Raw genomic sequence first — 17,402 nt, 5'->3', positions numbered from 1 at the left:
TCCTTTAATGTCATGCTGCATCTATTGCCTTTAGACATTTTGGACAAACCGTCAGCTGCAACAACGGCTGTGCTGTTGCGCGAGCTATCGCTGTGATCGGAAACAAAAGGTAGGTCACAGTTCGGTCCTCAAAATAATGCCAGATGTGCCAAACGTAGTGGATTACCGTCAGGCGAAACCACTTTTCGACAAAAAGTTTGAAACTCTAATTCCTAATAGTGAGGCGTAGAGCACACAGACCCCTGTTAATAAACATCATATAGATTTCTAATCGCACCAAATTGGATGGACAAGTGGGTTTCGGGGTATATTCTACTGACCTGGAACTTCGAATAGCGAAAAGATTACCTAATAACTGTAGTGTTTTTCAGGCTGAAATATTAGCAATAAGAGAGGTGGCGAATTGGCTGAGAAGTAATGTTCCAAACAATGTTGGCATTAATATATAATCAAACAGTCAACCTGCAGTAAAATTCTTGGATTCTGTGTTCCTTAACTCGGAAACGGCCATCGACTGCCGCAAATCTCTCAACGAGATGGCTGAGCAGTACAATATTCACCTAATATGGATGCCTGGCCATAATAACATACCGGGGAACTGCGAAGCAGATTAGTTAGCAAGGCTAGGGACTACCTTACATATTCCAGGGGAACTAGAATCTGTTGGTATGCCTCTGGCTACCTGCAAGCTCTTACTGTGTGAGAAGGCTGTTATGATGGCAAATGTTCGATGGGAGAATTGCAAGGGTTGTTACGACACCAAGCAAATATGGCCCCATTTAAACTTAAACCTCTCGCTAGATATGCTAGTGTTCTCAAGACGTCAGATATCACTCCTGATATCTGGTATAACAGGTCGCTGCCTGGTAGGCGATTTTGCAAAAATTATTGGCGCGAAGCATAATGACTACTGTATGAGCTGTCACGATGCCGAGGAAAAGGAATCAATTAAACACCTCTTGTGCGAGTGTCCTGCATTTTGTGTAAGGCGTAAGCAAATTTTAGGGGCATATAGCTTTAGATTACTGCGGACCTGGAAAACGTTAACTTAAGCAGTCTGCTAATGTTTTCGGAACAATCTGGTTGGTTCAACAGAAGAAAATAATCGAGAAGGTTCAGCGGTTAAAACTGGAAGTGCCCATATGTAATAGGTACTTTTAGTTAATGTGGTATCACAATGGACTGAATAGTCTAAGTGAGTCTGAAACTTAATCGGGCTGCCCTTTAACCTAACCTAAGGGCCGCGGTTCAGCTTTGGTGATGTTTGAGCCTTTAGAAGCTTCCCGCATACGATGTTCGTCAATGTGTTCAGTTTTTGTATCTATTTCGGCTACGCAAGAAGATTTTTTCACTTCTGACTCTAACGTGGGCTTTTCCGTTTCGGAGTCTTTTGGCTGATCGCTTTTGTATACCTTCATATGTATATCATCAAAGCCATAACTTACACGTCCTTAGGTCTGGGCTAGATGTGGCAGCGACTCAATGTTCAATATAAACGCCGCATGTCGTCTTGGTCCATCCACCTCATCCAAACGACCAACCTTCCAATCGGCAGTTGGACGATCTGGGTTACATTAGTTTAGTCTCTTTAATATTGACTCAGGATCAGGAGGGTTTGCAGGAATCCATGCATGTGCTCTAGGTTTTGCCGGTATGTCTTCTTTCTCGACTAACTCTAAAGCAGCTCCTTCCCAAACTCCACCAATTAGCATCAAAGCAGCATTAAAGCAATCCTCTAGTCCGCAAATGCGATTAACTTAAATCGTCCTTGATACCATCCACCACTTTGCCGTCGAGGACTTGGTCCGGGAAACTTTTTTCGCTCCTCTGAGTAGAGACCAGACATTGTTTTTTCAATTTTCCCCATTTTTGCTTTGGAATCATACCGTCCAATGATACTTTTTTTATGATAGCCATTACAAGGCTGTCTTTAGCAACTGAGGCAAACGATCTTTGATCCCTTTTGGAGGATGGCAGCTCATCCGTTGATCGTTCCCTTTTTCCAGCTTCAAGAATTCTTTGAGCCCATTTTAAGGAATCGCTTTGTTTAGCCGACAACGTGCTTGGGTCGACTGATCCTAATTTATTTAGGATAAAAAAAGCATTTCTTGAATCTCTTTGGTCAGGGATTACCTCCTTTTGATGTCGTTACCTTAGAAAAGGTTCGACTTGTCAAAGTGTCACCGCCTGTCGACCCGTCTACAGGTGTACTAATTGGGCCTAACTCTTGGTATTAGCCCAAATTTATAACTTCAGTCGATACCCGTCCACTGGGTCCTGAAGCTAGGAACCCATTGGATGAATTTGGATTTCGCTGCATGGTGTCTTAAATTTACCACCACACTTATTACGATGAAATAATCCGCTATTAAAAACACGTCCGTTCAGTTCGACGGTTGAATGACGAATTGAACTAAAATCAACTAATTCTCATGAACTAAAATAAAGTTGAATCGGCCATAAAAAATTCCGCGGTCTTTTCTCTGGTAACCAATATAAACCAAACCAAAATACATATAAACTTCCAATTTCAGGGAAATCGGAATAAATTGTGGTGTATAGCTGCCCAAGAAACATATCAACACATGGACCAATACATAATATTAACCTGGACCTATCTTCAAATTTGACCTGCTCGCAGATAAAACACGAATCTGTACCAAATTTCAGAACGATAGTACAATTATTGAAGCTTGTAACGTGATTACATCAGACAGAAATATGAACATCATTAGATCGCCCTATAGTCAGCCTGATCAAGAATACTACTGAACTAAATGGTTGGAGTAGTTACAAAATGGCGATTTTGACCTTGAAGACATGCCCCGAAGCGAACGAAGTGTTGAATTTCACATGAAATCTTTGGCATCTCGACAATATTTTGTTCATTGCATAGATGCTATTGAATATTTGATAAATATTTTAAATACTATAAAGAATTTATAAATTTTATCAAATTTATGAAAATGGACCAAAATGGGCTAAATTTCGTTTGGTCTGACCATCGAGTCAATTTTGGTCCAATCGGCTCGAAATGGCAATGCTAATTATCGTGTTCTCTTTTCGCTCTTTGCCTCCTTTGCTCAAAACTATTCAATTTCAATCACAAAGATGATTGCATCACATGTTTAATTGTAATTGAATTCAATCACGTTTGTATTGAAAATTGTTTCCGAATTTGATACTAAATTTTCGTTCAAATTACATATTGATTATATAATACTTAAAGCTTACTCAATGATTGCATTTGTACGATGGAATTGTAGGGAACAAGTAAAAGTCACTGGGAGCTAAGTCAGGAGAATAAGGTGGGTGGTCAAGCATCTCGTACTTTAATTCGTTGACTTTAGCCACTGTTAAAACACTCTTGTGCGCTAGTGCGTTGTCTTGATGAGAAATTATTTTTTTTTGTGTTGTCAGCCAGGACGTTTTTCTCGAATTTGTATATATTTGATTGATGCAAAAGGTTGCAATAGTACTCTGAATTTATTGTTTCACCCTTTTGCAGATAGTCAATCAATAAAATACCTTTGAAGTCCCAAAAAACCATTGCCATAACCTTACCAGCCGATTGAATTGTTTTTGCCTTCTTTGGGGCACTTCATCCAGCTTCAGTCCATTGTTTGGATTGTTCTTTTGTCTCTGGAGTATAGTGGTGGATCCATGTCTCATCAACAGTTATGAAACGACGCTTAAAACCCATTTTATTTCGCTTAAAACGATCTAAACAAGCTTGAGAAATGTTCACTCTTATGCGTTTTTGATCGACTGTTAACAAATGCGGCACCCATCTTGCAGAAAGCTTTTTCATCTGTAGTTCTTCATGCAAAATTAAATGGACTCGATCATTTGAAATGCCCATGATATTAGCAATTTCACGCACTTTTATTCGTCGATCATTTAATCACTCATGCACTTTGGCTACAATTTCTGTTGTTGTTACTGTTGTTGCATCTTCAATGTTTGTACGACCACGTTTAAATTCAGCAACCCAATTTTTTACTATTGCATAAGAAGGAGCACTTTCACCTAATACATTCACCATATCATTATTAATTTCTTGTCCCGATAAACCTTTTTTATGTAAATATTTAAGACAGCACGCATTTATAGTTTTTCCCATTGTAAAAAAATTGCGTATGCGTCTTTTTTGAACACATGTTTCTATATGAAGGAGTTGCCAGATCGAAACAAAATTTAGTATGTGTTCATAACAGAGATGGAAGTTTCCAAAACACTTAACTTTTTTCTGTTTATATCGCGCTTTTTGTGCTAGGCTAAGGAGTTTCCGAACTGCCCTCGTACATGACCTTTTAGTAATATAGGCTAGAGTATGCTTCTACACACAATTTTTTTTGATTTCAATCACGAAAATGAAAGTATCAATCACCCATTTTGATTGAAAACCAACCCCATTTGCAATTAAAAATTTAATTGACTTTTGTCACGGAATCAATTAATTGCGTGATGGAATCAATTAAAAAAATGGTTCTTCACATAAAATGCAATCAATATTTTAATTGAATCAATTACAATTTTAATTAATTTCGCGACAAAATCAACTATTTGATTGGTTCTGTTAAATAATTAATTGATATACGCAATAAAGCTTATTTATTATCTATTTGAAATTAAAGGAAAATATGAGTTTCTTATAAAAAATATTCAATATTTTATAATTTACAAGTAAACAATTATTTGTGTGTTTTGTTCTAACATAACTTACACATACAATTACGATCAATAACAACTAAAGGGTGAAAAAATACTATATAAATCATTATCTTTATTATCATATTCACTATGTCAACATCTTCCTTCTAATATGTAGATTCGCCTAGATTTCCAAGAAATCAGCCGCCTGTAAGCTAAATTAGATTTTCTGAAAGTAAACAGAATAATTAGAACTTACTTTTGTTCAATTAAAGTTATTTTTGTTAACCATTACCAGCATAGAATATCAAGTTGAATTCCTAGTTCCAGTTTGCAGATTTATAATCTTCTTTTGCCGTTGTAGTCTTTTAGCATAAAACGGTGTACCATATTAAGGGGCTCGGGTAAATTTAATTTTAGTAGCAATTTGTTTCCAAAATATCCACACATTGAAATTTGAACCAATCAGAGACAGAAATAATTGCAAAGCAATGTAATCTTTGGTATTATGTTTATGATATCTTGCAAATTCTGGATATAAAAAAATACATATGTTTATAATACACATTTATTGCGATTTTAGGATATTTTTCATATTTTTAAATCCAAAAGAAAGAACTTTTTTACCATTACATAATTCAGCTCATTAGGTTATTTATCATATATACCGCTCTCTGCTTGGGTTCAAACCAGGGATGGAAAATGCAGTACTATAGTACTGTTTTCAATACTTATTCACCCTAGTCAGTACCGTAGTACCGCCGCGAATGATTTAGTACCATTTGAGCCGATATCAGATTTATCGTACAATAGTTTTGACAAAATATTTTAATATTTTGAGAACGTCTTTAACAAACTTATTTGCTAATAGTCTTTTATAAATTAGGCAAAACAGACAAGTTCATGCGGGAAGAAAATCTCGATTGTGTAAACGCCATAGTCAACAATACGATTTTCTTGAATGAATATGTTAGTAGAAAAAAATCATGTGATTCTATATTACGCTTCCACCCGAACACTTTCTAGATAAGAAGTTATCGATCGCGTATTAAAATAATGCGAACCATTACAGTCACGGTCGAAACTTGAGACAAAAATAATCTACCAAGATTTAAAGAGAATCTTACCAAAAACTACCAAACCAATATTGTTTTGCAAAAATTTATTTCTTCAGAAAGTTTTGGCAAAATTTTATTTCTACAGAAAATTTTGTCAAAATTTTATTTCTAATGAATATTTTCTCAAAATTTTATTTATTTTTAATTCTACTAATCTACAAAACAGTAGAATTCTATCAACTGTGGCGACCGTGATTTCAATACAATATAAAACTAAAACAAGTATATAAAGCAGTAAGTTCGGCCGTGCCGAATCTTAAATACCCACCACCATGAATCAAATATTATAGTTTCCTGTGAAAATGTCAGGGGGATTTGGTGACACGCAGATCAGTTCAACCAGTACACTTCCCGAAGATAAATTCAAAGATTTTACCTATGAACACTAGATCAGATTCTGGATTTATAAGAACCATAGAGGAGATTTAGAGGAATCATAAACATCGTGTGCAAGAAAACGATGAAATAACGCCATGATTTAAAATCTAACATCTTTACCCCCAACATTTTTACCCCCATTATTTTAATGATTACCAGAAGTAAAATCTGGAAAGTATAATTCAATTTCAAGCAATTTTCATTATCAGTGCACATGGACCGATATTCACCATTTTCGGCACACCTCTTTATGTTCCTAAAATACTTATAGATTTAAAATTTCATGCAAATTTGAAAAAAAAACTATGGTTTCTAAAAAACCAAGAAGTAAAATCGGGAGATGGGCCTATTTGGGAGATAAACCAAAACATGGACGAATACACGTCATTTTCGGCTATCATATTTGAGGTCCTAAAATACCTGTAGATTTCTCATTTCAGGCAAATTGGATAAAAACTACGGATTCTAGAAGCCTATAAAATAAAATCATTTCTTGCACACCTATTTGTATTCCTAAACAACAATTACGGTTTCTAGAAGCCCAAAATAATATCGGGAGATCGGTCTATCTGATGGCTATATCAAAACATGGACCTATACTCACCATTTTCGGCATACCTTTTTATGGTCCTAAAATACCTCTAGATTTCCAATTTGAGGCAAATTGGATAAAAACTACGGTTTCATAAGCCCAAGAATAAAATCTGGAGATCGGTCTATATGGGGGCTATATAAAAACATGGTCCGATACTCACCATTTTCGGCACACCTCCTTATTGTTCTAAAATACCTCTAGATTTCCAATTTCAAGCAAATTGGATAAAAACTACGGATTCTATAAGCCCAAGACACCAAATCGGGAGATCGGTCTATATGGGGGATATACCAAAACCTGGACCGATACTCACCATTTTTAGCACACCTCTTTATGGTCCTAAAATACCTCTAGATTTCAAATTTCAACCAAATTGGATAATAACTATGGATTCTAGAAGCCCAAGAAGTAAAATCGGAAAATCGGTCTATATGGGGGCTATACCTAAACATCAACCGATAGTCACCATTTTTGGCACACCTCTTTATGGTGCTAAAATACCTCTAGATTTCCAATTTTAGGCGAATTGCTTAGAAACTATCGATTCTAGAAGCCCTAGAAATATAATCGGGAGATCGGTCTATATGGGGGCTAGATCAAAACATGGACCGATACTCACCATTTTTGGCACACCTCTTTGTGATCATAAAATACCTCTAGATTTCCAATTGCAAATTGGATACAAACTAAGGTTTTTATAAGCCCAATACCCCAAATCGGGAGATCGGTTTATATGGGGACTATATCAAAACCTGGACCGATATAGCCCATCTTCGAACTTGGCCTGCCTGCAGACAAAAGACGAGTTTGTGCGAAATTTCAGCACGATTGCTTTATTATTGAAGACTGTAGCGTGATTACAACAGACAGATAGACAGACAGACAGACATGGCTATATCGTCTTTGAATTTCTCCCTGATCAAGAATATATATACTTTATATAGTCGGAAATCGATATTTCGATGTGTTGCAAACGGAATGACAAACTTATTATACCCCCGTCACCATTCTATTTGGTGGGTATAACAAAAAATATTTAAAATTGGGCAGTTGCCAAACAAAACTTTATTTTCTCTAAAATACAGTCTATGGGAGCTCTTGTCTATGATCAACCAATGGAATTTTTGTTAACATTTAGTGAAAAGTACTTTTTCGCTCAAAAAAAACCTTTTTTGTACTTTCGTAAAAAGTGTATTTTCCATCCCTGGTTCAAACTGAAAAAGACAGGAAAAACAAAACTGCAATTTATGCCAACGCTACTTCGCAACTTGAAAGTGAATCTCACTCTTGGTTTTAAGAAAACTAGGAGTGAAAAAAATTTTATAATTTTAAAATATCAATATGGTACTCACATTTTGATTGCAAAAATATTCTTATACTAGATGATTGATTAAAATGATAGAGTTGATTGATTGAGCAATTTGGCGTAATAAAATTGTTCACTAGAGGATATAAATAGAACATATATTATTTTAGTCCGTTTAATACAAACGGTATTCACTTTTCACAATTGCTTACCTTCAATAAACGTAGATTGTTTTCCATTTTTACAATGTCATATATTTTTTCCTTTACCGCATCACATATGTGATTGAATCAATCACATGTTTGATTGGCAACGGAAAATTTTCAATCAAGTTTGTAATTGAAAATTGTTTCTGAATTGATCAAAAAATTTATTGAATCAATCAATATTTTAATTGGAAACGTTAAAAAGATCAATCATTTTTTTAATTGGATTGAATTGAAAAATTGGATTGAACAAAAAAATTCTTAAAGTTCGCAATATCGTCTGTGCCATGTACGAAACCGTTAGTTAGCTAGATGTAGACTTATTCATTTGGAATCCTTTCAAGACCGTAAAATAAATCTATTTAGTTTTGTACATAAAATTATTAAAGGGTGATACGGTCAAAATTTGGTCAAGGGAAAATTAATTTTTTTTTTCAAGTTCAATTAGTATAAAATTCAGGAAAAATATTCAGTTAGGCTTTCGCTTTTCCAAATCCGAATTGCCGGGCCTCACGCTTGACACCTGCCATCAGATTTTGTACAGCCACCTTCTTCGCCGCAGAAAGCCAGTTTGCCTTGAACTGCTGCTCGTCCTTAGCTGTTTTTTTGGTCTTCTTTAGGTTCCGCTTGACAATAGCCCAGTATTTCTCAATTGGGCGGAGCTCTGGCGTGTTGGGAGGGTTCTTGTCCTTGGGAACTACCTGCACGTTGTTGGCGGCGTACCACTCCATGGCCTTTTTACCGTAATGGCAAGATGCCAAATCCGGCCAAAACAGTACGGAACAACCGTGTTTCTTCAGGAAAGGCAGCAGACGTTTATTCAAACACTCTTTCACGTAAATTTCTTGGTTGACAGTCCCGGAAGCTATGAAAATGCTGCTTTTCAAGCCACAGGTACAGATGGCTTGCCAAACCAGATATTTCTTTGCGAACTTTGACAGTTTTATGTGCTTGAAAATATCTGCTACCTTTCCCCTTCCTTTTGCCGTATAAAACTCCTGTCCCGGAAGCTGCTAGTAGTCGGCTTTGACGTAGGTTTCGTCGTCCATTACCACGCAGTCAAACTTCGTCAGCATCGTCGTGTACAGCCTCCGGGATCGCGCTTTGGCCGTCGTATTTTGTTTATCATCGCGATTTGGAGTCACTACCTTCTTGTAAGTCGATAGTCCGGCTCGTTTTTTGGCTCGATGCACGGTTGTAGACGATACACCCAGCTTATTTGCGGCATCTCGGAGAGAGAGGTTAGGGTTTCGCTTGAAACTACCGGCAACTCTCTTTGTCGTCTCAGCGGCTTCCGGTTTTCGATTTCCCCCCGATCCAGACTTCCTGGCTGTCGACAAACGTTCGGATTTTCGTGATGCGCGAGCAAAATTTTGATACGCTGCTTTTCTTGCTTGGACGGCATTTTGACAACTGAAGAGTGAATTCCAAAATCAAAATAGGAGCAAGATTCGACACACACACACACACACCTTCAAAATGAGGGGTGTTCAGGTTTTTTAAATGCGTTACGTTAAGTTTATATTGACCAAATTTTGACCGTATCACCCTTTAATGGATTTCTACACCGAAAAAAAAGTTTACTATTTTTTATGAAAAATGAACTAACCCATAGTAAGAATGACCATGATTTGGCGCCAAAGATTTTTTTCATCTAGATAAGTTCATGATTTTCTTATAAATTAGTTCATGTATTGCATCGTATTTTAGTTCATTATTACTATGCTGTGGGAAGAATATAGTTAAACTAATTCAAAATATTCCTGCTATCCGGAAAAATGAACAATTTTTTGGGAAACTTGTATTAAGAAATTGGTTTGAAATAAACTGTTTGTCGGTATAATTTTCAAAAAAGTAGAGAAATTGAGGAATCAAAGGTACAACAAGCCTGTATACAACTATGAAATTTTTCGTACAAAACAAGTAAATTTTTTATAACCACCAGTATTTTATTTCAAAAAATTATTATTATATTACACAAAACTATGGCTTATGATATACAATAAAGGCAATATTTTTATTCGTACGTTGGATGCAGTTACTTGTCGGTAGTTAGTAATTGCTTATTCAAAAGAGTAATATTCTATGTTATTAGGACTAACTAATTAATTTAAATGTCCATGTTTTCTATCCATATGAAAGATATATGCGGCATAAGTTGCTATATTCATTGAATTGTTGTCCAATTTCATCTATTTTGGCTAACTTTTGTTGGGCGGATTTGTCTTATAAGCATCTGAAATTGCAAAGTTATACAAAATATAAGAAAGATATTATCAATTTTTATCGTACATATTGATTTTTAACTTACGGCTTTCAAGAGTATTTTCTAGAGCCAATAAAGATATCAGTTTAGTTAGCATTAAACAGTAAGAATACTCCAAAAATTACCATTACAAGGCCTGTCTACCTGCAAGTAAAAATAATTATTTTTAATAAATTGAAATTTTGGTTTTATTAAAAACGGACAAAATACCGTTTATAGCAAAACTTACCACATTGAAAAATCCATCCAGTAGGTACATTATTAGAATCATATCCATGGACTAATGGGACGTTATTGAAATTATTCTCAGAATATATTTGAAATAAAAAATATTATAAAATTAGACATAATTTCCACTTTTCAGTATAGCATTTAGTATTTAAGGTGTATATTAAGTTCAAGTTTAGAGGCTAAAATCGCAATTTTCATGATAAGGTTTCTTTAATAATCCATTATAAAGAATATAATCTTTATAAAAAACTTGGTTTGGGCTATTCTCCATCAAGTTATATTTAAATTTGTATCGAAGACGTATAATTTTATACTTTTCTTAGTAATTTATTTTTAATTTTAGCGGCTAAACTCGAACTTAGTACTCACCTGTAGGAATTGCTGTAACATAAAAAATATAGATTCACAAAAATGGTTGCAAATGGATCCAACCTGTGATCCAAATGTAGAATAAATATAGACCGTCCTATTACCACTCATGTTGTATATTTTTTATGTAAATCAATTAAAAATCCGCACTAATTTTAAACTATTAACAGAAATATACAGTTCCTTAATCTGTTATTTGTTTTGTTTTTTTTTTTTATCAATAAAAAGCGTTTTTGATTACTCTAACATCACATCATTCACTTCTCAGTTTCTAAAATGTTTCGAATAAATGTATTTTCATTAATAAACACCAAACCGTACGTACAATTTTGCAAAATTAAATCCACGTGTGCACCTCATAAATGCATCAACATAACTGAATGCAACAATAAAACTCAAAGACACAAAGTCATAAAGTCATAAAGGATACATACCGTAAAGAAAAATAACTCCACACACACACACACACACGATCCCTTTCTGATCTCGCTATTGCAAGAAAACAACTCTCCCACAAAAGATACCAACAACACACAAGGAACATTCCATTGTCTCTAGAATCAAAACAACCAACAACAGCATAAATGACGCAATAACAAACCCAAACAATCATACGAGATATACACAAAATGTCTCTAAAAACTCCCTCACATGATGCACTCACATTTTCCAGTAGCACGTTTATTGATTAGTTGGAAGTCTATCTATAAGTTAAGGTAAAATATATACCAAATCTATGAGGAATCTATAAAAAATTATATACACACGTCAAGGATTATATTAACTACTTTTTATTCTACTTTATCTAAAATGTTCAATGTGAGGAAAAACACTCCAACTTATAATAAAAAGGGAAATAATCTGTAGGAAGCCATCATACGAATCGGTAATGTCGTTAAGTTAATTTTTACTACAAAATTTTTTTTTCATACAAAATTTTTTCTTAGTAAATTGTCTACAATTCGTAGTAAGATTTTTATATTGTCCATGTATTTTTATAATAAAGGGTGATTCTTTTGAGGTTAGGATTTTCATGCATTAGTATTTGACAGATCACGTGGGATTTCAGACATGGTGTCAAAGAGAAAGATGCTCAGTATGCTTTGACATTTCATCATGAATAGACTTACTAACGAGCAACGCTTGCAAATCATTGAATTTTATTACCAAAATCAGTGTTCGGTTCGAAATGTGTTTATCGACAAATTTTGTTCAGCGATGAGGCTCATTTCTGGTTGAATGGCTACGTAAATAAGCAAAATTGCCGCATTTGGAGTGAAGAGCAACCAGAAGCCGTTCAAGAACTGCCCATGCATCCCGAAAAATGCACTGCTTGGTGTGGTTTGTACGCTGGTGGAATCATTGGACCGTATTTTTTCAAAGATGCTGTTGGACGCAACGTTACGGTGAATGGCGATCGCTATCGTTCGATGCTAACAAACTTTTTGTTGCCAAAAATGGAAGAACTGAACTTGGTTGACATGTGGTTTCAACAAGATGGCGCTACATGCCACACAGCTCGCGATTCTATGGCCATTTTGAGGGAAAACTTCGGAGAACAATTCATCTCAAGAAATGGACCGGTAAGTTGGCCACCAAGATCATGCGATTTGACGCCTTTAGACTATTTTTTGTGGGGCTACGTCAAGTCTAAAGTCTACAGAAATAAGCCAGCAACTATTCCAGCTTTGGAAGACAACATTTCCGAAGAAATTCGGGCTATTCCGGCCGAAATGCTCGAAAAAGTTGCCCAAAATTGGACTTTCCGAATGGACCACCTAAGACGCAGCCGCGGTCAACATTTAAATGAAATTATCTTCAAAAAGTAAATGTCATGGACCAATCTAACGTTTCAAATAAAGAACCGATGAGATTTTGCAAATTTTATGCGTTTTTTTTTTTTTTTTAAGTTATCAAGCTCTTAACAAATCACCCTTTAGAATCAACGATGCATTAACTACTGTGTTGGAAATTTATTTAAGGAAGAATCCTTCCCATTTCATAGTTAGTGAACTAAAAAACATTTACTGAATTTTTATAAGTTTTCCTTTAGCTATGTTAATTTTCGTTGTGGTTACGAAAAATGAACTATATTACAGTAAATTTGTTGAACTATGTGAAAGTTTAAATGGTCCTTAAATTTACAAGACACTTTTTTTTCTGTGTAGGTTGTTCGTCCATTCTTGAGTTGTTTGGTTTTAATGTACCAGTGCACTGTTTGCGAAATCATGATTATTTTGCTATTCCAGATCATTTTTCAATTTCCCTAAATAGATTTAGTACTATCTTAGACTTAATTTAGTTTTAGAATTCATAGTCTGTAAGGAATGTATTCCATAGACTGAATACATAAACATTTTAATTGGGAACGTAACATATATCAATCATGTTTGTAATTGGCTTTTAAATTAATTGAATTCGTTTCCAAATTTAATTAAGTGCTTAATTGAAAAAAACATCGATGATAATTTTTTGTGTGAATCCTTGTAGATAGAAAAATATTAATATTTAAATTGTTTCTGGGAGATGTTGTCCAATATATTATATTGTTTGTGTTGAAGCGCTTACAACAATGTAACACAAAAAATCTAGTAAAAACCCCATATTTAAAACCCCGATTGTAAAGCACATACAGACATTTAACCATTTAAACGCGATATAAATTTAACAAAGAAATATCCTCTCAATGACTAAAGATAAATATTAATGTAGCAAGTTGCTTATCTAAATTACAAAATGTCCTCTGATACATTTACAATACGTGCGCATCTTGTATCCATGTTGCATTAAGACAAAATTATGTTGGCCAAATGTTCAATTTCATTGGCCGCAATTAAGAATACACAATAAACTAAGTTTTATAACATTAAGTCGGTTATTAACATAAATTACTGACCAAAATAATTCTCATCCACATACAATGTACTTAATCTACGTATATCAATGTGTTTGAATTCATCCTATGTGTGCGAGCGAGTGTATGCATGCAATACCCACACAAATATTTCGCAAAGGATATTTCCGAGAGTCCATGTACTATGCCTATATTAAGTACATATTAATCACAATGACATTTATGCTACTTAATTGCTAAAATAACAATAAATAAATACTTTTGTATATGTTGGTTCGGCAGACAGACGGATTGTATTGTGTATTTCAGGGATGGCAAGTACAAAGCTTACAAGGACACTAAAGTCCTGTTTGTGGTACAGGGTTTCTTTCCAAGAAACTTTCGAAATGCATATAAATAACACACATGCCGATATTGCTACTCAATGTCAATGGTTAAGGTAAAATGAGCTAATAACAGGTTGGCTGATAAGTCCCCGGTCTGACACATAGATGGCGTCGCTAGTATTAAATGCATATTATTTTTATATAGTACCAACCTTCAAATGATTCGTGTCAAAATTTGACGTCTGTAAGTCAATTAGTTTGTGAGTTAGAGCGTCTTTTGTGAAGCAACTTTTGTTATTGTGAAAAAAATGTCAAAAAAAGGAAGTTCGTGTTTTGATAAAATACTGTTTTCTGAAGGGAAAAAATACGGTGGAAGCAAAACCTTGGCTTGATAATGAGTTTCCGGACTCTGTCCCAGGGAAATCAACAATAATTGATTGGTATGCAAAATTCAAGCGTGGTGAAATGAGCACGGAGGACGGTGAACGCAGTGGACGCCCGAAAGAGGTGGTTACCGACGAAAACATCAAAAAAAATCCACAAAATGATTTTTAATGACCGTAAAATGAAGCTGATCGACATAGCAGAGGCCTTAAACATATCAAAGGAACGAGTTGGTCAAATCATTCATCAGTATTTGGATATGCGGAAGCTCTGTGCAAAATGGGTGCCGCGCGAGCTCACATTTGACCAAAAACAACAACGTGTTGATGATTCTGATCTGTGTTTGCAGCTGTTAACTCGTAATACACCCGAGTTTTTCCGTCGATATGTGACAATGGCTGAAACATGGCTCCATCACTACACTCCTGGTGCAAGAAGTATTCAATCTTTTTTAATCTTAAGGAAACATTCTTGAATTCCTATATTTTCCTATATTTCTTTTATCTACCCGTAATCGATATCTGTCATCGATGTAATCGATATGTCCGAAGTGTTTGCGCATGGGTTGTTTTTTTTTCAGTTGAAATCATGTTGTTTGTATACGGAGCGTTATAAAATCTAGAGATTGTTAAAAAATAATATAATAGTCGGTTCTGTTTCGCATATATAAAATATTCAAATATTTGTTGTTTTAAATTAGCGAGTACATTTTCGGGGTTTCTTTGATAATAATTGAAAATCAATAACAAAATAACGTTTTACAATTGAGAAAAGCTAAAATAGCATGGAAATTGTAAATAGCACGGACGAAAAAAACTGTTTTTCATATGTTTGGGTGTAAAAATTATATGTATGGAACTCAATATTTTTAAATGCAACACAATATTTTTAAATGCAACGTTCGTAAACTAGCATAACATGTTTGTGACACATATGTTAACATGTTAGAACATATTATGTTTAGGACATAAAATGTTTGTAAATGTAATATGCTTGGATGCAAACATGTATTAATTTAGAAATAGCCTATAAACATATATGTGTTTAGAAAGAGAGGTCTAGAGAGTATGTTGCAAGTATGTATGTATGCTTGAAGCAAAATGTCAATCAATAAACTAATATTTTTAGGCCAGTCGATGCTGTCGATTCGTAATAAATATATTTAATATATTAATAAAACATGTCATATATTAATGTAGAAATAGCCTATAAACATACGTGTGTTTAGAAAAAGAGATCTAAAGGGTGATACGGTCAAAATTTGGTCAATACAAACTTGACGTATTTCTTTCAATTTTGCATTTAAAAAACCTGAACACCCCTCATTTTGAAGGTGTGTGTGTGTAGAATGTTGCTCCTATTTTGATTTTGGAATTCACTCTTCAGTTGTCAAAATGCCGTCCAAGCAAGAAGAGCAGCGTATCAAAATTTTCGCATCGCGAAAATCCGCAAAGCTAAAGTTGCCAAATCAACCGTTACAAATGTAATTAAAGTGTTTGGGGAACGTTTGTCGACAGCTAGGAAGTCTGGATAGGGGGGAAATCGAAAACCGGAAGCCGCTGAGACGACAAAGAGAGTTGCCGGTAGTTTCAAGCGAAACCCTAACCTCTCTCTCCGAGATGCCGCAAATAAGCTGGGTGTATCGTCTACAACCGTGCATCGAGCCAAAAAAACGAGCCGGACTATCGACTTACAAAAAGGTAGTGACTCCAAATCGCGATGATAAACAAAACACGACGGCCAAAGCGCGATCCCGGAGGCTGTAAACGACGATGCTGACGAAGTTTGACTGCGTGGTAATGGACGACGAAACCTACGTCAAAGCCGACTACAAGCAGCTTCCGGGACAGGAGTTTTATACGGCAAAATGAAGGGGAAAGGTAGCAGATATTTTCAAGCACATAAAACTGTCAAAGTTCGCAAAGAAATATCTGGTTTGGCAAGCCATCTGTACCTGTGGCTTGAAAAGCAGCATTTTCATAGCTTCCAGGACTGTCAACCAAGAAATTTACGTGAAATAGTGTTTGAATAAACGTCTGCTGCCTTTCCTGAAGAAACACGGTTGTTCCGTACTGTTTTGGACGGATTTGGCATCTTGCCATTACGGTAAAAAGGCCATGGAGTGGTACACCGCCAACAACGTGCAGGTGGTTCCCAAGAACAAGAACCCTCCCAACACGCCAGAGCTCCGCCCAATTGAGAAATACTGGGCTATTGTCAAGCGGAACCTAAAGACGACCAAAAAAAAAAAAAAAACTGCTAAGGACGAGCAGCAGTTCAAGGCAAACTGGCTTTCCGCGGCGAAGAAGGTGGACAAGGTGGCTGTACAAAATCTGATGGCAGGTGTCAAGCGTGATGCCCGGCAATTCGGATTTGGAAAAGCGAAAGCCTAACTGAATATTTTTCCTGAATTTTATACTAATTGAACTTGAAAAAGAAATTTAATTTGATTTTTTAAATAAACGATTTCACCGATTTACACGCATTTCCCTTGACCAAATTTTGACCGTATCACCCTTTAGAGAGTATGCTGCAAGTATAATAATGGAAGTAACCAATTGGCGCTTTAGAAATATATATACACAAAGAAAATTTCATTAAATTTTTTTTTCTATCAGTGTATGCCTGAGGTGAAACATAATATGTTTTAACAATACAAACAATATTTTGTTTGGACCAATCCTGAAAATATTCGGAAATTGGCTTGCGTCATACC

This window comes from Haematobia irritans, chromosome 2, assembly GCF_050003625.1.
Source record: "Haematobia irritans isolate KBUSLIRL chromosome 2, ASM5000362v1, whole genome shotgun sequence".
NCBI classification, from domain to species: Eukaryota; Metazoa; Arthropoda; class Insecta; order Diptera; family Muscidae; genus Haematobia; species Haematobia irritans.
Note: the sequence above shows the minus strand (reverse complement) of the source record.